We start from the raw sequence: 26211 nt of genomic DNA, 5'->3' as shown, positions 1-26211 counted from the left end.
CAACACAACCGAATCTCTGTGGTGGTTTGATCTAAATTTTGAAGTACATATCTGAGTTCTGTGGTGAAATTCTGTTGCATAGATTCGATTATGTGAGATTGAGATAATGGTATGAGATCTATAACATATGTCCAAGGTATGTCAAGATACACCATGATTTATTTTAAAGGCCCCATCGGGGGACCAAGTCAAATTTACACCTAAATCCAGACCTTGTGCTTGTTTCATTGGTTGGTGGTTCAATATCTAGGTAGGTTTACGCCATGATTTATGCCTTGAAGGAAATAGCACATGATGCAAATAGGTTGATCTCATGAGATAGCTCATGGTTCGAGTTACGAGTGACCACAGGTAAAGAATGAGGGTGATTGAGATGTGATAGGGTAGCTATAGGCTAATTTACGTGATGAGTTGCAGGTTGAGTTTCTAGAGGGTAGCTCACGGGCTGAGTCGTTCGAGTTCAGAAAGATAAGCTTTCTTTCTTAATTATTTAGGAAAGGATCAATGTAACTCATGGGTTTCTATCAACAATGGGGAATATTAGACAATGGGTTCACACTCAGTCCAACAATATTCCATGGGTGAAGAAGGGAACTATCACCTATGAATAGGGGTTCTGAACTCTTGTCCCATTGGTTGTGTCGGTGACCTCGTTTCTTTCTCAGTAGGAAGTTCCACAAACTACTCCTAAAGTATTTTCCTTTTGACCTGGGCCCAAAGACCATGGGAGATGACTCACGAGTTGAGTTGTAAATAACCACTTCCAACCAACTGCATTCTCCACCTGGAACAATGACCAAGTTGAGGGACCAAATCAAATTTACACAGCAATTCTGTAGGTTTAAAGGGTCGTCTGATTCGAGACAATAAGGGAAGGTATCAGTGGGAAGGTTCAAGAAGCAATGAATGGAGAAGGAAGAGAGTGGGGCACAAAATAATGGTCATGTTTAGACTGTAATCACTGTTGAAATTTCAATTAAATAAATTTTGTATCAAAATACTCATGGAAGGGTTTTTACCAGAGACTAATTGCGTTTCAAACTTCAATAAACAAAATTTGTATGAAAATACTCACGAAACTAGGGTTTGGTTGACATTACCATTTTTCTCTTAGCCTTTTGTTGTGTCCTTTAACATGATGCTCGAACAGGTAGGTGCAATGTAGCCTCTTCGTCTCACATCGTGGAGAAAAGACTAAACATAGAGCAAGGAAGAAGGATCGAATGTGCAACTGAAGGCAAAATAATTTGGAGCAAGGAGTCCCATCGGTGCTGAGGGAAAAAACTTGTCACTAGAAAAAAAATGGAGCAAGGAGAAATCACAATTCGAGTCTCATTGGACCTTAAGGAAAAAAAATGTGAGTGGGAAAAAAATTGGAGCAATGAGTTTTAGGGAAGAAAAATTGGACAAAGGAGCAGTCATGGTTCAAGTCTCATCAGAGGTCAAAGCTAAGGGAAAAACATTTGGAGCAAGAGAAGTCATGGTTTGAGTCCTTCAAGCTCAAGGTAATGTTCATCGAGTCATGACATCATAGCTTAGTTGGAAACAAATGAATTTTTCAAAAAAATTGAACAGGTGTTTTAATCCTGTCAACTAGCCAGCCAGGTCTAGAATTTGGTATATCAAAGTCTTTCTATTACTATCAAATGAGAGAGGGACAATATTAGTCATTCCTGGAAGAAATGGTGGAATGATGCCACCCCCAAAAAACTGTGGAACATTCCACTCCTCACTTGCTGGGGTATATGGATAGGGAAAAATAGTAAAATATTCCAAGACAATGCCTTTATACCTGAATCCATCAATGCACATATTATTTACATTTATAATCTCCTTCGTGACGAAGAACTATCAAAATGTCCTCATATTATCACTAAGGAAGCCATTGACCACTCAAAACCATGGGCCTATTTTGACGGAGCTTCACAACATGGAAGATGTGGTGGATAAGTACTTCTTCATCTATCAAAATCTCATCATTTTGAACTTAAATTAGGATAGGGATAGGGTACCAATATCTTTGCTGAACTATAAGTCTCAAGTTACTCTTACTATTTTCTATTGAAAGGAATTGTTGGTATCCACAGGTTTTTGGTGACTCAAAGTTAGTTGTGGATTGGTTTAATCAACACTCTATATGTCACACACACACTCTTCACAACATATTGGATGAAATCATGATTCTTAAATCTCAATTTCACTTCATTTCTTGCCAACATATTTACATGGAAAGGAATATAATTTCCGACAGGCTATCCAAAGAGAGCTCACAACAGGCATTTGGTACTTGGCATGTGAAAGAGAAGTCTGGGCATGGTCATTATCAGTACTATCACAGACCATTCACTCAGATAACACAATACAGAGAAGCACAACAATGAAATTTTTGATATATTTTTTTCTTTTTCACTATCAAACATGATATCATATGTATATGATAATTTTAGACATTTCTAAAAAGATGGACACATAACATATGCTGGTTCTGCTTTTATTTCTCTCTCTCTCTCTCTCTCTCTATATATATATATATATATATATATATATATATATATATAGATAGATAGATAGATTATATATAGATGTAAATGTATTGTAGTAGTTATTACAATCAATTAGATGATTATTGATCACACAAAAGTCAAATTTTGGCTTGATATGTAGCCCATACAACATGTAATTTTATTTATTTTCATAATGACTATTACAAATTTTCTTTGAGGAAAAAATATATTATATATAATATATATTGTATATACAAATTACTCCAAACAATATAACATATATTAATGAAAGGTAGATTGTTTATAACTTCAAATGGTTGGGTGCATTGGACCTTATCCCTAATCCATAACAACAATGGATGGGATACCATTGATGTGAATTCTATGACAGGTGCGCTTATCACATGAGATTATAGGATATTATATAAATAGTGAAATCTAAATGTTTATCCCATAGTCCATTTACTAAGAGGTTGAGTATGATCACTAGTTGAACCTAAAGTTCACTGATATTTATTATGAAAGTTTTATCATGTATAAAAAAACTCCTTATGACCCTCTGCCTTTTACAATGAACTCTATTGAATTCTTCTTCTTCACAATCTTATGAGGTACATAATGGATTGTAATAAGTTCAAAAGTAACCATGATTTTTTTTTTTGAACAAGGGGTTTATGCATAAGATTCACTAGATATCATGTTCTAAGACCTTATGTGATTGAAATCTTCATAGAAAAGAAGATGAATATTGTGACAATGTACTAATTGTGGTTGCAATCATGTTAATGCATTGTGTGTTCCATATTATTTAGAGACAACTGTCATGGGGTAATGACAACAACATCAACACCTTTTTTTGCATCAATTTAGAAAGTGGCGTGCATGTCATCATTCATAGAAATAAAATGGAGAGGCCAAATTCTTCGTTTCAAATGTTTATGCCTCACCTTTTAATAGATCTCATAATAAAAAATTACATAAACCATGCTTACAACAAATGTGAAGATAATATTATTTTGTATAATTTGTTTTATACTACATAACTTTCTCTTCGTTTTTGTTGTAAACATTGTTGATGTATTCTTTAGTACGCACACACATAATGATTTCGATTCATATTAATAAAACTAGTTTTGTGTATTAAACCACTTCATGTGCATACAAATTCACACCTTTAATATTATTGTGACATTTTGGCATGATATCCACATAAATTGCAAATATTAGTGCCCAATAGAGTATTCCGATAATGGAAACCTCCAGTAAACAATCGAACACTTCCATAGTATATGCACATTTCAATGGCTCATATTTAGACATGTAAGGCAACTTTTCATAATAAAAATGGACATGTACACCTACCTTTATGGAAAATTCAATTGGAATTGTGCTATACACCAAAATAACATGCATTTGAATGAATTTGTTTCTACCAATATTCACAAAATTACAATCTATGAATAAGGGGGTCACATCTAAACATGATCCATTATAAAACCCCCACCTAGTGACCACGTTGGCCCCATTCAATATAGGTCACACCACGATGATCTCAAGAGAATTCTATAGCCCTCTCGAAATCTATTCACTAAAATTTTTAGATAATTAGTAGAGAGAATGCAAAAAAATAAAATATAGAATGAACTAATAAAACTTTCAAATTTGAAAAATCTATGCAAATACCTCTTTCTCCTTGTTCACGATGAAGCACAATGGTGAAATTTGGGTGACCTTTCTTGGTTGTCGAATTATTTATGTGAGTCATATTTGAGCCTCGAAACCCTCCCACACCATTAATGCATGCATATTCTATGGCCATGTCAAAGTTTAGTTTGTACGAGAAAAAAATGGAAACATTCTAATGTTAGCCGCATTCACAGGTCACAATGGCAAAAAAATTCTGTGAGTTGTATTTGAGTCTCGAAACCCTCCCATTCCTTCAATGCATTAATCTACCATATTCCATGTCAAATTTCAGTGCATACGAGTACAAATAAAAAAAATCAACATTGACCCCACTTAGTGTAGGTTACACAATGACGAGGTCAAGAGATTTCTGCGGCCCTCTCGAAATCAATTCATTCAAACTTGTAGATAATTAATAGAGAGAATGCAAAACAATAAATTATAGAATCATCTCACAAATTATGTCATGTATTGACCATGACAACGAGCTTCAGATCGATGCAAATAATGAGATTCTCTTTGTTTCAAGAATAACATAATATCCTCTATTGAGCAAGGCCAACTACGTGAAGGTGGATTCTCATATGGCCCCTCCTCAACCCCCCACCCTACATCACTCTCAATATTCCCAATACCCAATTTATCTACTATAAACAATTTGAAAGAAACATAGTAAGAATCAAGCATATATAGAAATTACTAAAAAAACAAAAATTTAAGTTGAATGAAACAAAACGAATCAGCTGAAACATATAAATGCATAACTTGTACATTTCAAAATTTCAATATATAATTAGCCTTCTTCTTCATCTAACTCAACATCTATGTCATCTAGTTGAAAAATGACGTTGAAACACTCAACCATTTTATCATCATCATCAATGTCATAAATATCGTCCTCATCATGAACATCATCTTATACATTTGGTTCAACTTCTTCAACTTCTTCATCTGGCAACACATCATTGATATCATATTCATTGAGAACATTGTCTAGAACATCTCCTTGAACGTGTTCAACATCTTCATGATCTGACACATCACCAACTAATTGCTCCTCTACATCATTATCCTCTTCAACATTATCATTGTATTCTACTAAATTATACCCTATCAACCTTCCTCTTGGATCATATTTAACAACATATGACCAACTCACTCTACCTCGAACCTATGAGTAAAATACCTATTCGCATTTTCTTGGAGGAACATAACGATACAAACCTAGCTCAAATGGTCTTGTATTAACCATGGTAAATCCATTATCATGCTAAATAATAGTTGTATCGGGATCATGTTCATTCATTCGTAGCCTATACCATATCACGTCAAGTAGAACCAATTTGAAGGAATTAAAGTCACACTCAAGAATTTCATCCAAATACCCATAGTATTAAGTTTTGAAGACTTGTGGATGCTTGTCACTTCTAGAGGAAACATTAGAGACCTGGAAGACTGTAGTTATCCAAGAATCATAAGTTTTCCTTTTTTCATCCAACTTTTTGATGTGAAATTTACAACCATTATACCACATAGCCTTGTTGTGTTTCAACTACAATATGCCAAACACATAAAAAAGGCACTGCCAATAAATAAACATATTCATATAAGTTGAAAAGTATTTGAAGAAACCACACCTACATTCACATTAATAATATATTTATAAAAATAGCTTAATAAAATATTGCAGGCCCGATGAAGGTGTATGCTTGCCTGTTTATCTTTCAAACCATTTGCTAAATCAATTTCCATATGTGTAGGATTAGTATCTCGGGTACGACGAGCTTCTTTAACCAATGCAGAGACCCCTTTCCATAATATTATTCACATATTTCAATCCATGGCTCAATCCAATCAAGATTGTTTGCAATCTATAAATGTAGTGCATCCCACTCTCGACCAATTGTATCATAAAATCATAATTCACCAATAAATATTAGTTACCATGGTCAATATTCATAATTGATGAAAGAATAAAAATAAATAAGTCTGATATACAAAAAAATGAAAAGTCTTATAAGTATTTGAAAATGTATTATAAAGCTCCACATTAAATATTTAATTACCTCTCACTTTCGTCATTATACATTTCCCCAATAGGTGCTCCCCTTCAATTTTTTGATGGATTTCACATCCCAAATGTAGTCCACACACATATTTTCTGCTAATATAGGAATATACTAGATAATATACACCATGGATTAATATGCCATATATCCATAAACCATAGAACCCTTTGGGCATGCTCTTTGTCTAACAAAAGCCTTTGATGATTTCAGGTGCCTCTCCACCATCCACATTGACCTTTTGTGTATAGGTCCACACAATTCAATCTCCTCAAGTTGGTGTATGAGGTAGCGTTCATGTGCATTGAAAAATATCGGAGGTAGATACTTTTTCATTTTACACATTAGCCAAGGAATTTCTCTCTTCCAATGCTTTATATCGTCTTTATGTATTTCTTTCAATGACAACCATCTACAAATGATGCAAGCAAATAACATGTTTCAACAAAACATAATATATTACACTACAAGTAAAAAACATGTCATTAAGTTGATCAACCAGTAATAAAAAAAACACTCGACATATAAATCACTACATACCTCATGTATTTTCCAAGATCATATATAACTTGTTTGACGTTGTTGTCGAAGTCATCTGGGAGAGATAGAGGTAGAACATACTGTAACAATAAAAATGAATCATTATTTATTTAATCCAAAGTAGATAAAAAGCCCATAAACATATATATATATATATATATATATATATATATATATATATATATATATATATATATATATATATATACCAATATAGAAACATATATACCAAAATAATTGCCTTAATGAAGGAATGATAATCGTGTGTTTTTACCCCACCAAATTCACATTTCTTTGTTAACATATTATTTGTGTTTGAATAAAATCTCATGGGAATCTAATTCTTTGAATGACCTCTTTTAGACCATCAATTTTATTCTCTGTTAATAACTATGGGAGGTTGTTTTGGTATCCATATCTACTTGATTATATCCCACTCTTCATTGAATGATTGGATTCCACAATGTCATTGCAATTTTTGAAGATTTTTTCTTTATCTCTCCTACCTTTAATGATCTGCCATAAAGTTGTCACATTCTTCCCAATATGCATTTTATCAAATAAATGAGGTATTATTAGGTGCTCATAGTATAACAAGCTCATGAATTGACTGGGATAACTTTTCATTCCTCATGGAAGCCCATGTCCTTCACAATGATTTATGTTATATTCCAAATTCCATAGGTGAGGTGCCATTCTTTGTGGTTTTATTCCAATCTCTTCTTTCCCATTGAAAATATGCTTCTCAGTAGCATGATACCTATTGTTCTTAGAGGAAGTGCCTATACTCATCAAACACCTCCTTTTCTAAACTTGTTGAATGACAAGATTTCATCTTAGGACCACAAACTAGATATGAAAATTTACCTTTTTTTTGAAGGCCTGCAAGAGATGGATTAATGAAAATTGATATAAGTTAACGGATTATTTAAAAAGCATGCATGATATGATATAATTGAAATAATTATATACTATTAAAGTGTAATGGAATGTTACATACCCAAAAATGTGTTACTCCTGGGGCATCATGAATTGTCTTTACAAGTATTCCATTGAATTTAAATTGCCTCTCTCTTATTGGTTTACATATGTCATACATAGTGATGCCAACCCATAACTTCATTAACTCATCAGTAAGAGGCTTGATATATACATTCATAACTTTAGCTTGGTACTTCCCTAATTGTTTGAAATTACACATAATTACTACCATGATATCTACATACGTAAATAATAAATATAACATATTATGCAATGAACAAGATCACAAATGAAAATGTTACAATGTTCGAAAATTTAAATAAACAAGTGCGTAGAAAAATCATTGTCAACATAATGTGCTCCCTCTTTATTTTTTTCTAAGTTAAGATAATCTATTAATATATACAAAAATTACAGAGAGGACAAAGCCTCAACCAAATTTAACATAGTGTTTCAAAAAAATCTGGATTGCCCCAACATTGGGGAAACCAGTCCACAGAAAGCAAAAACCAAAAATGGTATCAGTTCTTAAGACCAGAATCCACAAAAGAAACAGTGAGGTATTGCCATGACATAATGTCCAGATAGGAGAGCAGATTCCAACAAAAGCTAACAAAAACAAAAAGACCAGACAGAAGACACCTGGAAGCCACGTCCTTACACTAGCAGCCACGTCCGAACCCCTGGCAGCCACGTCCATACCCCTGGCAACCACGTCCATACCCCTGTCCACCACGTCCAGACACCTGGAATCCACATCGACCTAATTGAAATCATCTGGGATGGGTTCCTCAACAATTGGGCATGCCCAATCATCTGCCTCGTCCCTCGACACACTGCCGTGAGGCTCCCCACCACCGCCATGTGGCTCATCCATCGAATGGTCGTTGCTAAGCCCGCCAGATGCCACCTGCAAAGCTGACCCGTCGTGACCAGTTCCACCTGAGGGGCTCGTGTCTGCAGAGCTACCCCCTTCACCATGCTGATTGCCACCAAGGTTCTTGCCATGCTGAGTGAAGAAGCCTTCGTCCATCACATTCTTCCCTGTGTCTCTGCAATTGCTGTGCCTGGGGGCGTCCTCTTGCCGCAAGTCAGAATTGTCCACCTGAGAGGCAATCTGTTCATTGTCTTCAGTGAAGAGGATGGAAATAGTAGCTGTAATAACAGGCCTGTTCAGGGTGCTACAGAACCTGAATTGGGTTGAGTGGGTAGCGGGATGAAGGGGCAAAGGAAAATTAGCAGAGTGAACTGCAAAATCACCATGAATTGCACCTGAAGACCGAGCATGACCCCGCCCACTTCTTGTACTAGGATATCTACCCGCCCCATGTCTTTGGGGATGATGCAGTTCAGGGGAAGGAGAGGAGGCAGCGGGCTCAGGGTGCGGCTCAGTCTGAGGTCGAGAACTGCCTCCCCGAGTTCCACCCCTTCGACTTCTCATTCGATGTCTCACCATGCTGGTATCTCTGGCTAAGTGCTCAGAGGGAGCAGTAACAGAAGGAACGATGATAGAGGGAGCTCTAACAGAGGGATAGTGAGGGGGAGCAGGGTCAGTCTGAGCAGAGGTTAGATAGCAGAAACCAGAATGGGAATGGTGAAACCCATTTCCAAAATCAACGCAGCAGACTAACCAGCAGCGATGCCCAGTTACAGTGCGAGAGCTGGGTTCATAGGCTTGAGGCGGGCAGTTGCAGTGGAGCAGGGGAGACAGAGAAACAATGAACTGAGGTACCTCCATATCCAGATAGTTAATGGCTTTTTTCCGCTTCAGACCTGCATTAAATGTTGCCTGCAGTGTGTCATGAGGGCGTCTCAGGGTGGTATGGGGAGGGGCGCCATCAGCCAAGTGGCCCGTCCCCTCACCGCCAATCTTCAATGTGTTCATTAATATCATAGTGTGTCACCCACATCCAGGTGCTCTCCTGCTTCCTGTGTCTTCTCTTTCTCTACTAATTCATTGAATTCCTTCATCTATGCTTTTGTGGCTATAGTAGATAGCACATTAGCATTCAGAGTAGTGCTGCTCTCCACGCCTATGTTGGCAAGAAGGTCAACCACCTTATTGCCTTCCCGACGAATATGTTTGAAATTGACTGCTCTGTGGGACCTGAGCCAAATCTCAACAAGTTCCAGTCTTTCCGCTAGTCGCCAACTATTGCCTATTTTGTTTTAGGGAGACCCCTGCAGAATTTTATTCACCATATTTATTAGGATTTGAGAGTCGCCTTCAATTATGAGAGGGAAAAAACCATGTGAGTGAGCTAAAAGGAGCCCTTGCCATAACCCTTCGAGTTCTGCTGAGTTATTAGTATCCCATCCATTTGAGCCGATGAATGTAAGAAGGATGGCGCCTTTATGATCTCTAAAAATTTCCCCAAACCTGGCTTTGCCTGGATTGCCTTTTGAGGCCCCATCGAAGTTCAGTTGAATCACATGCTGGGGAGGAGGGAGCCATTTATCTGATATTGTACTTTTTGCTACAGATTTAGCAAGGATTTTCAATTCTTGATTCCATTGTAGATTCCAGTTGTCCCAGATATTCTTTTCCTGTGGCAGTGAGGGAAGGTCGTCGTCATGCCAAGTTTGGAGTAGAAGAGTTTCCTTAAGGTTTTTACATACATTTTTCCATATGGTTTCCAGAGGCGTAGATTGATCCTTATGTGCTCCCTCTTTATTGACATCCAAGGAGGAAGGTTATTGTTGATAACAAAAATTTTCCACATTGAGTAAATAGACCTGAGCTCTCCAAATGGCTTAACACCATCAAATTCCAATGAAGGAATAATATTACGAGGTTCATATTTAAAATGCGGCCATTTTTCCTCAATTTTCCTAAATGCATAACCATCTGCAAGAGTTCGAAGAAAACCATCTCCACTTCTCTTTCTTGCATGGTAATCCACGAAATTTTATATGATTTGACACTTGAGCAATATTGCAAACATTTAATTATGGGACTATGATGAAGAACCTTTTGAGGTGTATTTTTTTTTATTTGATCAGTTCGATATCTACTACCACCACATCTCAAGAAATTTGTTTTTGATGCATGTTGTCCATAATATATAATATGATCATTAGGACATAAATATATATCTTGATACTCCATTCCAATTTCTTTCATAATAGCTTATAACTCTTGATATGTGTTGGAGGGCCAAGTCGAGCTAGTCGACCATCCCAATTGAGTCGGCTAAGTGTATAATCTAAAGATGACTATTAAGATAGATCAAGTTAGATTAGTTAAGAGTTTGGTAGGATAGTTAGACTGGTGTAACTATTCTAACATGGTATAAATATCTGTCTATGTAGATGTATCAGTTCAACTTGGATTTTAAGAGAAATAATATAAAATGTGCTTTTGTTGGTTCTCCACTACCTGTATCTCTTCTCTGTTTGTCTATTGTGTGCTTTTCAATGTGATTACTTGATCTCTATGCTACTGGTAATTGTGTGCACTTTTCCCTAAATTACAACACTGGTTCCATTACCAGTAGTTGGACTCGAGTCATGAAAATGCAAGCATAAATGTTAAATATGGAAGAAATAAAGTTGTTATGGGAGACAAAAATAAATAACTACCTGAAAAACTATGAATAAATAAATCGACTTTCTTTAGTAGAATCGAGAGCCAATTTCTTTACTGAAGTGCATGAATGGTTCATTAAAGGCACCCTCACAGAAATAAATAAATTCCTCGATCAAGTCACTTAAGAAAAGTATAGTAAATGAATCTAATGAAGGAATTTGATTAAAAATTTCGAATAACGGTCAAACAAATTTGCATGAGTGGGTCAAGTCAATTTTGGATAAGTTTTTTGAAAAATAAGAAATAGAATGAAATTCCATTGATCGAATCAAAGCTATATTTTATGACGATTTGTAGGACAACTTCTTTTGCTTGATTCCTGCCCTTCTACATAATTTTTTCCTCGATAAGGGTGTAGGTCATATTTTCAAATATCAACCCCCATTGTAGACTCCAGCCCATACCAACTGGCGAAAGGAGAAAACTGATTGTCAAGCCTTCTTAGATGCCCATTGAAAATATACAAGAGAAGCTTGGGATTACTTTTTAGGTAAATAAATATAGTCATTGTGTAGTCCCTTGCTCACTGACACTATGTCGGGTTGACATGGCAGGGGGGGGTTAACGAGTCATAAGAAATAAAAGAAAAGAAAAAAAGGAAGAATCAAAGTTGGATAAGTAGTTGATAATTATAAAGATGGCAATAAGATGGCCGACTGCCATTAAACAACAACAAGAAAGCACTCGACACATTTATAATCAATAATACAAGTAATAGACCAATATCCAAAAAATAACAAGGGGTAAACGAAAAGACGTTGGGAAAAATCAAATAAGAATACCAAAGAATGAGAATGGAGAATTGTGAGTGCATGAGAAAAGATGCATGGGACTCCTCAGATGAGTTGAGTGGTGTTTCATCACCCACTCTGATAGAAAACAATGGTATACTCATAAGTCCTAGAGGGAAGGTAGACACAATGGAAATAGATGACTCTGGTCCCAACATTCGACACATTCTGACTGTAACTATAGAAAGTCCCACTATAAGAGACTTCCTTCAACAATCATTGCAACATTATTCAAAAGTACCCACGATTTGGAATAACAAAGATAATTGAAGAAATCCACCAGAAATTGTAATTCCTGAAGAAAATCAACCAAACTATGAGAATAAAGAAATCGAACAAGTACTTCTCGAACTCAACAATCTCATGCTTAGACCCCCCTTGCCGTAATTAGTATATGTCGAATAAGTTCAAAGTACGAGTCTGGTCAATGAAGAGATGTGACCCAGAGTGAATCGGTTTATCGAATAGATTGTTAAAGCGTGTATAACTGATGAGTAAGTGTCAGGATCCATCGTTGATAAGGAACAAAGTAGCACACCTGAAAGCAGTTGACCCTCTATTGACCCTACCATAAATAACCTATCAAGAATTATTCACACAATTGGAACATCAACACCTTAGACAAGCATGATGGGATTACATTATATTCCCCTCTATGAGGGTGATGAGGACCCAAAAAATCATTGGTTTGTTTGTGAAAAAATATGGTACGGAAATGATATCAAAACTGAAAATAAGCAAATGGATTAGTTTGTAGCTTCCTTGAGGAAGTGATCATTGAAATGGTTTATGAATCTTACCGAGAATCAACTAAATTCAAAGGATGAAATTAAGAACAAATTCCTCACCTTCTTCAAGGCTCGGGATGTCAAACATATTGCAACACAGAAACTAAAAGAAATAAAACATGGACCAAATTATTGAATAAGTGAATACGATAAAATATTCAAGGATCTATTAAGTCAAATCCCATATGTTACTGATGAACAATTATTAGTCAAATGGTATGTTGTTGGTCTCCTCCATAATATTTGTGTCCCCCTAAGAATGCATGAAGTTATGATTTGTGAGGAGGTGCTTGAGCTGGCATAATGTATTGAAATAAATGATGAAGGACAATCGACCGCCTCATCAACTGACAACAAACTTGAAGATAGAATTGAACAATTTCAAATTTTGTTGTTCGCGTTAACACTCCAGAAGAACAACTTGTGGTGCATTAATTGTCAGACTGAAGTTTATACAATGGAAACTTGGGAATATGCTGATTATTTTGATCAGGATGTCTGGTGAATACAATGTGATATATATCGTGGCATATGTCAAGTCGATTCTAATCATATGACTAAAATATGTCAGTACAATATTCAGAATGAAAAGCCCAAGTGGTGTGCTAGTTGTGAAGATAGTACACACTCAATGCAAGAATGCCCACTTAATGGGAATAACAAACCAAATTGTCACATTTTGTATCATATACAAGCCATAGAACATTTGAACGAGCCACCATTATACAATGGACAAGGAAATGGGCCAAGAGTTTATGGTGACCATCGAGGAGGACATAATGATAGAGGTCATGTACGAGGAAGATTCTATTTTTTTACATGTTGGAAGGAGGAACATATAACACAAAACTATCTACTAAAAGACAAAACTAACCTGCACTCTTGTAACATGTGCGACTTAGGTGATCACTCATTAGAAGATTGTCCAAACATTATTGAAAATGTTTTAAATAAAAGAGCTGTTGATTTATTGGAAACCATTTGGAAACAAGATATATTGAATTCAAATAATATTTATGTTGCTACGAGGTTTGGCACCGGAAAAGAGAAGAATCAACAAGTTACTTAACTAACCAAAATTGCGACTAGATACCCGTATATTCAGGAACATAATGATGCAATGACAAGAGTAGTCATTTTCTTTTCTAAAGTAGTCGATGCACAAAAACTAGTGAAGGATATCACACTTGAAGAATTTTTAGAACTTTTAAAAGAAAAACACTGAGTCGGTTCTCTAGTAGAACTTCTTAAGATGTTAAAATATTGTAATGAAAGCAGAGAAAAATGCAAGAATGTTCAACAACTCTCGCAACAAAATCAATTTGAAAACCATGATCCAAAATTTTATCTTGAAATAAATGGATATATTGTAAAACAAGTTGTTGTCGACTTTAGATATCAAGTCAATATACTCCTAAGAGAGACATGGATAAACATGGGAAAACCAAACCTACACAAAACAACTAATTATCTTAAACTTGCCAATCAATGGTTGATAGAGTCTATTGATACATTAAGGCAAGTGAAAATTTTAATAATGGGCATCCCAACGATAGTTCATTTTGAAGTCGTTGATTTAGTGGATGGAATACCTACATATCCTTCTCTAGTTGGAAGACGATGGGGAAGGAGGTTGAAAGGAACAATATCATTAGACAAAGACAAAATTATGCTTAAAGAAAATTATTATTCCTCTAGCCCACATGAAGTAGAATCGTGAAGAAGCTTGTGAAGAAGAATTAGAAACAAGACGCCTGTACTAAGCACTGCATGAAGACCACGACAATTGCAAACCAAACAAATTTGGTGAAATTTTGACAGGTTCATCTGTCTCTATTAGCCAAAATTGTGACACGAAGCTCTACAAGTCGCAAGTCGAGAATTATGAATCAAAAGAGAAAAAGTGCTGGAAGATTGAAGCAAACTAGAGGATGAAAATCTGACCTTGTTACTCTATCAAAGTAGCTCCTATCTTAAATGAAAATAGTTTTAGAGGAACTTCATCATTAATTTCGATATATTTAATGCAAGATACTAACAATATGATTCACTTTAATGAATTAGCGCACGTATAGATCATGTTGAGCAAGTAACAAAATTCATTGGCGAACAAGAAAGGATGCAGAGCCTCGTGTAGACCTTTACGGATCAGGTAGAAAGATGGTAGGGAACCCACTCATCTTGTCTTCAAAAATGGCCAATAGTAATAACATATTTCATTGAGAAATTTGGAGGTCAGAAGCTTTCCACACATGCAGTCATACCCATATTTGGTCCTAGATAGGACATCGTTCAAGACATATAAATTTTTGAGTCATAATTAAGCAAAGGATCGAATATAAAGATGGAAGGGTATGGTCTCATATGTTCCTGAGCACTTTAGGCGACTTACCCAATAAATGGTATAAAATAGAGGAAGCTCGTGGGAAATCCTTGCAATGGAAATAATTGAGAGAGAATTTTATCAATTATTTTGAACTAAAACTGGAGGAATAAGAATTGAATGATGCGGTTCAAAAAATAAAGGAATTTATAAAATAAAAACCAATTGATAATCAAACAACAATAATCTGTACCTCATTGACATGCAATTTTGTGTCACAAACATCAGACCTACAATTAGCTTGCCAAATAGAAATGGAAGAAGAACTTATTCCTAGCCAAAGTTTTTGCTGGAAGAAAGATCATCCTTAGAACCAAAAAGAATCAAATAAGTGTAGAAAGTTGACAAAGGAGAATTTTGAGAAACCATAAAAACTAGGCTTTCCACCTTCCTATTAAGAAGTAAAAGTAGGGGACCAACGACTAGATGAGTCGAAGGCATCCAACTATATGGATGCGGAAGTGATAATACGATAAGTTGACATATCTAATGTGAATCGACCAAAGATTTCCCGACTATATGACTATCGGTCAGACAAATAGATAGAGAAGTTCGTCGACTTACTAAAACAATATGAAGATGTATTTTCCAATGACTATTAAGACTTAAGGGACTTGTGAAAGAAATGGGGGAAATGAAAATCAACTTCATTCCAGGAGCTAAGCCAATAAAAAAGATACCACATAAGCTTTCTCATAGGTATAAGCACATTATACAAAAGGAAATGGAGGGAATGATTTTTTTTTGTATCATCTACATGATAGAAACATTAGAATGGGCAAGTCCCATGGTAGTGAAACAGAAAAAGAATGTCCTAAATAAACTACACATATGTGTCAACTAGTGTGGGTTAAATAAAATAAAAGTGACATATCCATTTCCTACTCCATTTGTAGATGAAATTATAAATGAAGTCGCATGTCACATATGCTATTCGTTTACTGATGGTTTCTCAGGGTACAATCAAGTATGTATTACAGAAGAGGATAGGGAAAGACAATGTTTATCACTGCTTTTGGTTCTTTTTCTTATCATGTAATTCCTTTTGGACTAAAAAATACACCAACAATATTCTCTCAAATCATTGTCAAAGCCTTCCAGGAGTACATTTATAAAACAATGGTAGCCTACTTTGACCACTAGACTGTTTACACATTTCTTAAATATCACATACAGTGGCTTTGATTAATGTTGGAAAGGTGCAAGAAAATTCACTTTTTGCTAAATATTAAAAAATGTATCTTTGCAACAACAATTGGTATACTGCTGGGTTATGTTGTTTCAAAGGATGGAATCAAGGTTGATATGGCAATGATCAAAGTGATCCTAGATAATTACTCGGATATAATTACTCGGATATAAATTTCCCTTTAGATGAAATTTTAAGGAAACATGTGCCATTCCTTTGGTCAAAAGAATGTGATGAGTCATTCCAATTATTAAAAAATAAGTTGGTCGAAGCACCTATCCTCAAATTTCTTGACTAGTCAAAACAATTCCATGTACACGTCGACGCATTGAATGTAGCAGTCGAAGTAGCCTTGGCTCATCCTAGTGACAAAGCGATAGACCATCCAAATTCCTACACCAATCATAAACACAATAAAGTCGAGAGAATTATTCAATGACTGAAAAGGAAGGTCTTTCCATGATATTTGCTCTGTATACGTTCTAAAAATACCTCCTGATAAATCCATTTATATTTTATATAGATCATCAAGCATTAAAGTACCTTTTGAATGAACTAATTCATCAAGGGCACATCTATCACTAACTATTATTATTCCAAGAATTTGAATTTGAAGTAATTGTTTGACCAGGAAAGAAGAATATCGGTCATGATCATCTATCCCAACTAGAAACTAGAGAAGAATATATGGATATAGAAGACGATCTTCCAGATGCACACCTTTTTAGAATCGAAGTAGCCCCTGCAGAGTTGGTCAAAATAGTGGTATTTTTGCATATGGGAAAAGCCCCAAAGGGACTATCTGAAAAGAAGAAAAAAACTCTTGCAATCAAAGCAATGGAATTTAATTTTATATATGGAAAATTATACAAATTGGGTATTGATCAGGTACTTCGAAAATGTGTCTTAGAACATGAAAGGGGTGATTTTATCGACGAAGCACATAATGGGGGAGCAGGAGGTCATTACCAGAGTGGCACAACTGCGAGAAAGATACTGCAAGAAAGGTTATGGTGGCCAACAATGTTATGATATTGTTGAATGCATGTACAAGAATGTGATACATGATAAATATCTGGGCGTCCACTACCCAAACATTAAAAGCAATTGCATTCACTTATCCTATCACAACCCTTTGAGATCAGATAAATTGACTTCGTCGGACCATTTCCTAAATGAACTTGATGGACATGGGAAAAATATATTATAACGACTATATAATATTTGATGAAGTGGGCTGAGGCAAAGCCGGTTGAATCGTTTACCAAAGAAGTAGACACAAAATTTATATACGAGAAGTTGAGAACATAGTAACACAGTTCGAATGTCCTCTGATCATCATTAGTGATAGAGGGACTTACTTCATGAATGCTACAATCCAGACACTAATGAAGAACTTTATGATCGAACAAAAAAATACCACTTCCTATCACACAGTAGCAAATTGCGTTGTCAAATTGTTCAATAAAACATTACACAAGCGATTAACAAAAGTTTGCGATCCGGATAGAGATGATTGGGATGAAAAGGTACCAGCCATTCTCTGGGCATATCGCCCAATGTATAAGTAGTCGACATGATCGACACCCTTCAAACTTCTTTATGTATAGGAATTAGTCGTTCCATTTCAGTTCTCAACAAATGTATTAAGTGTTTCGACTATACTTAAATACAATACAAAATTACAGAAGGAATGATTCCAACAAATACAACAACTTGAGAAAGACCTACTGCATGTGCTCTATCACCAACAAGTTAGTAAATATCAATTAAAGGCATGGCATGATAGAAATTTGCAAACAAAAATTTTTAAAATCAATGATCTATTTCTTATATACGACAACCGGTTGAAGGGTAAACCAAGGATATTAGAAATTACATGGTTGGGACCCTTCGTAATTGAAGACATACGACCTTCAGGAGAAATTCAGTTGAAGACACTACAGGGACATCTATTCAAATCACTTATCAATAGTTACCAACTCAAAAAGTTTGTCTCCTAGAAAACAATGGCGTGTTCTTGGTTAAAACCTATCTGAGGCGCCAGGAACATGGGTTAGATTGAAAACCACCCGGTGGTGGGATAAACAACCAAAATTTATAAAATTAGTAGATTTATTTCTTAAAAGTAAAATTTAGTAAGTTATTATAAAAATCAGTTAAAAATTAGCAATAAACGTAATTGATGCAAAAATTGGAGACCTAATAAAAAGCTGAAAAGTGCAATCAAGTAAACAAAAGTGATAGAAATATGGAACATGTTGGAGATCAGATGCTCAGCTAAATTAAACAAAATACACAGCAGATCAATCATGCACATAAAGACACAAGAATTTAACGTGGTTCACCCAACCAATCTGGGCTATGTCCACACACCATAGGCATCAACAATTTATTAATCAAACAGGAGATTACATAATGAAATCATCACAAAACTCTCACCCTCATAGCAAACAATCCGAATGGTTGCCTGTTATATAGCAAAGAGAATCTAACAACCTCATTAACTCACTCACATCAAATATAGGAGGCATTAATCATCTCCCAACAACTTGGAGCTAATCTAGGAACTGAATTTCTATTGTTGTCACCTACAGAGATTTTTGCCTATTTTACTCCAAACAGAAAAATCTCAACAATCTCCACCTTGACAACAATTAGCCTGATGCCCTGTTATTATTATTTTATCTTTTCTGCAAGCCAAGAGAAGCCAAACACCAGCGTAGCTTCTCCAAAAAAACTGGTTTCGTGAACATGTCTATACAGTTTTCCTTTGTATGCACCTTTTCAAGCGAGACTCCCCTTTTAGTGATAACCTGTCTTAAAAAATGGTACTTAATTGGAATATGCTTTGATTTACTATGATAGGCCGGATTCTTAGCCAAATGTATTGCACTTTGACTATCACAAAGTAACCTGATGTTGTCCTGTAACCTACCAAACTCACAAAGCAAACCTTTCAACCAAACCACCTCTTTGCAAGCATGCGAAGCAGCAATGTATTCTGCTTCAGTAGTGGATAACGCGACGATGTTCTGTAGCTTTGACATCCAACTTATAGCTCCACCTGCAAGAGTAAAGACATACCCTGAAGTTGACCTTCTCTTATCCAAATCACCTGCAAAATCAGAATCAACATATCCGCAAACAAATTCACTATTCTTATTGTAAGTGATACAATAACTACTTGTGCCTCTTAGATACCGAAGCACCCATTTCACTGCTGACCAGTGTTCTTTACCCAGATTTTCCATGTACCTGCTGACAACCCCAACTGCATGTGAAATATCTGGTCGAGTACAAACCATCGCATACATTAAACACCCTACTACATTGGCATATGGAATTTGAGACATATAATCCTTTTCTTCATTTGTATTAGGACATAAACTCGAAGAAATCTTAAAATGGGAAGCTAAAGGGACTGAAACAGGCTTCACATTATTCATACCAAACCTCAAAAGTATTTTCTCAATATACTTTTGTTGTGATAGCCATAGCTTACCATTGCTCCTATCTCTGGAAATCTCCATGCCCAAAATCTGTCTTGCTGCTCCTAGATCTTTCATATCAAATGTCCTTGCCATCTGAGCCTTCAACCTGTTGATTTCTTCTATGCTTTTTCTTGCTAAAAGCATATCGTCAACATACAATACCAAGATAATGAATATGCCATTATTCAACTGTTTAAAATAAACACAATGATCATATTCACTTCTAACATATTTCTGACTCAACATGAAAGAATCAAACTTCTTATACCACTGCCGAGGTGACTGCTTCAGGCCATATAATGACTTCTTGAGCCTGCAGACAAATTTCTCATTGCGATGGTGAACAAACCCTTCCGGTTGTTCCATATATATTTCCTCATCTAAGTCACCATGTAGAAATGCAGTCTTAACATCTAACTGCTGCAACTCTAAATCAAGCAAAGCCACTAATGCTAACACAATTCTAATTGAAACAACTTTAACCACTGGTGAAAAAATCTCATGAAAGTCAATACCGGCTTTCTGAGAAAACCCTTTTGCAACCAGCCGTGCTTTGTACCTGTCTTCCGTATCATTCACACCCCGTTTCAGCTTGAAAACCCATTTACACCCCACAGTTTTCCTGCCTTTCGGAAGCTCAACCAGATCCCATGTACCATTCTTACTTAAGGCCATCATTTCGTCCTTCATGGCTGCTTTCCACTTGTCACTATTTGAACCTTCTACAGCTTCCTGATAACACAAAGGTTCATCATCATTAGCGGTCAAAGCAACTGAAGTAACATGATCATCATACCTTCTCGGAGGGCGTTTGATCCTTGTAGACCTCCTTAAGAATGTTTCTGGTGCTTCCACAATTGACTGTCTATCATCTGTAGGAACTTCTTCATGATCGCCATCTGAGACCTGTTCATGACCTCCATCTGAACCTTGTTCATAATCTGATTCTGAAACCTGTTCATGACTAGAATCTGAACTATGGTCATTATGACTATCATTAAAAATGCTGTCAAACTGAATGTGCTGGAAATCAAATACATCATCCTATTTCAATCTATTATCTACATCTAACTGTACAAGAGAGGATTCATTAAACTTTACATCTCTGTTGATGATGATTTTGCGGGTAGTAGGATCCCACAATCTATATCCCTTTGTTCCATCACCATACCCAACAAAGATATACCTTTTAGACTTTGGATCTAATTTAGTTCGCTGATGTTTAGGCACTACAGCATATGCTTCACAACCAAACACTCTGAGTTTAGAATAGTCACAAGGGTTTCCTTTCCATACCTCTTGCGGAACCTTGCAGCCTATCGCCGTTGATGGAGATCGGTTTATCACATAACAAGCTGTTGCCACTGCTTCCGTCCACAACTCCTTTTGCAACCCGGCGTTACTCAGCATACACCTTGCTCTCTCTAGAAGAGTCTTGTTCATGCGTTCAGCAACTCCATTCTGCTGAGGAGTATAAACCGTGGTCTTATGTCTCTCGATCCCTGCATCCTTGCAATAGCTGTCAAACTCCTTGGAAGTAAACTCACCACCATTGTCAGTTCTTAAACATTTTATAGTTCTACCAGTGTTGTTTTCTACCAATGCTCTAAATTGCTTGAAAACTGTAAAAACATCAGACTTCCTTTTCAACATGTAGACCCACACTTTTCTAGAAAAGTCATCAATAAACGATACAAAATATGACGAGCCACCATATGACGCTGTAGGGGCTGGACCCCAAACATCTGAATGGATATAATCAAGTATTCCTTTACTAGTATGTTTGCCTGTTTTAAATTTTTGTTTACTTTGTTTTCCAAACAAGCAATGTTTACAGAAATCTAACTTTCCAGATCTTAGATTAGGAAGTAACTTGCGATCAGCCAAAATTTTCAACCCTTGTTCGCTCATATGGCCCAACCTTTGATGCCATAGGCGAATGGAACTACTGTCCTGTTCAGACACCGACACATGATCTGACCCAGTTCTACCTTCTAATTGAAAAAGATTTCCTACCTTCTTAGCCTTCATCATGTTAGGATATTCCGACACATAAGATATAGTTAAGTTCAACTTGGTCTAGTATAGAGTTAGGTTAGAGTTAGGTAAAGTGTGTTTCTTTACCATTGTACATTTTGTAACTTACAATCCGACGGTCACGATATGTAGTGATCCGACGGTTCACTCTCACCTCGGTATTACCGACACTTGATCCGTGGCTTGACACCCGATTGGTCCATGAGTTCTATTTAAAGCGCATGGAGGGTCATTGTTCGGGTAATCCGTGCATGAGAGAAGCTTATGTAAATTTTCATTCTTTGATTAATAAATTGCCTGTAGTACCCACGTTGGGACAGGCCGTGGACTGTTTCCCTCCTTGCACTTTGAGGGTTTTAACCATGTCAAAAATACTGGTGTATTGATTTGAGATCTGGTTGTGAGCGGTGTCCTTTTGGTATTCTTTCTAAGGAACTTACCCTGTAAATTCCTACATGGTATCGGAGCTATTTGAGGGCCGCGTCCGTTGGTGATCCAAATCTGAAGCCGGTAGAACTGCATGCGGCTGTCGTTTCCTAGATCTGCTGTTTCTGACTGCTTTCGGGCCGAGAGGACTGCTCTGTTGCGTTCGGAGCATCTGTTCCAATGAGGAACCCCTTTCGTTTCACGCGAAAAGGTTTCCGATAGCCCTAGCTGCGTCATTTTTCAGATCGGGAGGTATACAGTGTTTTTTGCAGTTTACTGTTATTTTCTCTCTGCTTATTTCGGTTTCGGTTTATTTAGCCCCTTTTTTTAACCGGATCTATACCTTTCATTTCTGCGTATGCTCTTTGCCCTGCGACTCTGTGCGATCTGGGCAAATCAGAAACTGAAAGGAAGGATTTTTCTCATGCGTATGCTCTTTTCCCTGCACCTTAGTGTGATCTCGGAAAATCAGAAACATTGAGAAAAATATTTAGTATTTCGGCTAAAGCTAACTTTGAGATTTTTTTTTAAATTTCTAGTTTTTTGGCTAAAGCTAACTTCGAGCCGCAAGGTTCGTTTTTCTTTGCATATTCGTGTTGGGTTTTGTGTTTTGTGTTTTGTAGGGAAAAAGAGCTTTCTCAAGGCAAGCACGCAAACCAAGGCCCCCCCCCCCCCCCCCCTCTCTCTCTCAACAAATTTTTTTCAAAAAGCCATAACTTCTTCATCCGGAAGCCTTTTTCAGAGCCGTTTTTTTTAAAACCGCCTATTTTTTCGAGATCTATCCATTGGAACACTTACTTTCAGCATCTTCAGCTTCAATTTTTTTTTAAATGGAAAGTCCATGCCAAGTCATTCTTGACAGCACTAACTACTTCCAATGGGTAGCCTACATCGAAGATTTACTTAGAAGTAAAGGTCTCTTCAGAATAGCCACAGACCAAGAGAAGAAACCAAAAGATGAAGACAAGGCGGCAAAATGGGAAAATAGACAAGATCAAGCACGTGGTTTGATAGGGATGTCTATTTCTCCTGATCTTAGATTCCACATTGCAGAACTTGAGACTCCTCATGAAGCATTAGAAAAACTTGCTAAAGTTTTTGGGATTAAAAATGAAATTAGAGCCCATCAACTTGAAAATGAGCTGCTTACTTTGGATTCTAATAATTTTTCTTGCATTGAATATTTCTTGTCCAAATTCAAGACCCTTAGATATCTCTTGGAAGGTGTTAAATTTAAGAAAGAAGATGGTAACCTTATTTATTCCATGCTTACTAAGTTGGGACCAGCCTACTCTGTATTTGTTTCCACTTTCCATTCTACAAGGGAAGCTTTCATTTATCAAGGACAAGACTACAAGGCCCCTTCCTTTGACTCCTTTTGTGATTCCTTAATAAGAGAACAAGAAAAACTCTTACACCTTGGTCTTCTTAATCTTGGAAACTCTTCCACGAAAGCGTTAGCCACCCAGCAGCAACCAAATTCAAAGAATCCTAAGAAGTCATATCCTTAAAAGAATGGTCCTAAACCATCTCAGCCTCAAAATGAAAGATCATTTCAGCAAAATGATAAGACCAATAAAAACAAATGGAAGAAGACTGATAGAAATTGTAACTTTTGTAATCGAGACGGCCACTTAGAATCTAAATGCTTTAAGAAGATGGAAGCCTTGGAAGCCGCAATGAAGAAACATAACATCCATGTGGAGCCTACTTCAACTTCAAATTCCAGAATGGCACTTTCTGCATGTCATTGTCAATCATCTCAGTCTGGTTATGCATTAAATGTATCTTCTTCTTCTTCTCATTCTCATGAGTGGCTCATTGATTCTGGAGCCTCTTGTCACATGGCCAAAAACCAAGCCATGTTTTCTTATTTAAATGATTGTAACACCAAAAATATATATATTGGTGATGATAGATCTCTTAATGTTGTAGGGACTGGAACTGTTCATCTAGACAATGGTCAGTTTAATGATGTATTATGTGTTCCAACCTTATCCTGCAACCTTCTATCTGTATATCAGATAACTCATTCAGGTGAAGGTAAAATTTTTGAATTTTCACCTCATGATGTTGTAATTAAGGATCTAAAAGATCCTAAACAGATTCTAGCTACTGGTCTTGCTGATGATTCCAAAAGGTTGTATAAGTTTCACAACTTTGGGTCATCAAATCTTCCCTCAGTATTTGTTGCTCATAATGATGAAGTGAGCAAACTTTGGCATGGGCGATTTGGTCACTTAAACTATCGCTCCCTTCAGCATCTATGTAAAGAAAATATGGTGACAGGTCTTCCTATGGTATCTTGCAGAGATAGTGTTTGTTCCGGATGTGTACTCAGAAAACATCATCGGGACAGTTTTGACAAACGTGCCTCTTGGCACGCCTCAACCCCTTTACAGCTTGTGCACAGTGATTTATGTGGTCCTTTTCCTGTTGCTTCATTCTCTGGCTGCAAGTACTTCTTAACTTTCATTGATGATTTCTCCAGACGCACTTGGGTATACTTCTTAAAACTCAAGAGCGAAGTATTTAACACTTTTTTGGCCTTCAAAGCCTTTGTTGAAAAACAATCTGGACATCAAATTCTTAAGCTAAGAACTGATAATGGTGGAGAATATGTTAAAAACACATTCATCAACTTTTGCACCGAAAATAGAATTCAAATGCAACATACTGTTCCATACACTCCACAACAAAATGGTGTAGCTGAAAGGAAAAATCGCACCTTAAAGGAAATGGCTAATTGTATGCTGCAATCTAAAGGACTCAGTCTTAGTTTTTGGGCCGAAGCAATTAATTGTGCAAATTATATAATCAATCGCACTCCTACTAAGGTTCTAGAGAATATCACTCCAGAAGAAGCTTGGAGTTCCATTAAACCAGATGTAAGTCACTTTCGTGTGTTTGGAAGTGAAGCATGGGCCCATATTCCAGATGAAAAGCATAAAGCTTTAGAACCTAAGAGTGAGAAATGTACTTTTGTTGGATATTCTGAAGATGTAAAAGGTTACAGACTTATTCCATTTAAGTCCAAAAATGTTATCATTAGAAGAGATGTAAAATTTGATGAAAATAAATCGGCCTGCAAGCCTAGTCCGGCGGATGTGCCACCTCTTCCTATCTCTTCTACTTTTGAAAACATTTCTTCTTCAGATGATGAAAGAGAGGATGATAATCCTCCCCCACCTTCTCAGGATCCTCAACTTCCAAGATGGGTCTGTGCTACTCGGGATGCAGCAGGTGATCTTGCCGGTGATCCTACAGATCAGCGACGTACACGTTCTCAGTTTGAAAGAGCCTCTTCTTTACTGGCTCAAGCTCCAGTAAATCATGATCCTGACACTTTTGCAGAAGCTTCAGGCCATCCACATTGGGAAGCAGCTATGAATGAAGAATATCATTCATTGATAACAAATGATACATGGGATCTTGTTCCTCTACCAAAGGGACGCAAACTTGTTAGATGTAAATGGGTTTACAGAACCAAGTATGGACCAGATGGGAAAGTTGATAAACATAAAGCTCGTCTCGTTGCTAAGGTCTTTTCACAGGTTGAAGGCATTGACTACACTGAAACCTTCTCCCCTGTTGCCAAAATGAACTCTATCCGCCTTGTTCTTTCCCTTGCTGCCTCTTTAAAATGGGAAGTTCATCAGATGGATGTTAAATCTGCCTTCTTGCATGGGGACTTGCAGGAAGAAATCTATATGGAACAACCCATTGGCTTCGTACAA

The sequence above is a fragment of the Pinus tabuliformis genome, chromosome 5_1 (genome assembly GCF_031772625.1).
Source record: "Pinus tabuliformis cultivar Carrire ecotype Pingquan chromosome 5_1, CPIR1, whole genome shotgun sequence".
NCBI lineage: Eukaryota > Viridiplantae > Streptophyta > Pinopsida > Pinales > Pinaceae > Pinus > Pinus tabuliformis.
The sequence above is the reverse complement of the archived record's forward strand: the minus strand, read 5'-3'. Positions refer to the sequence as shown.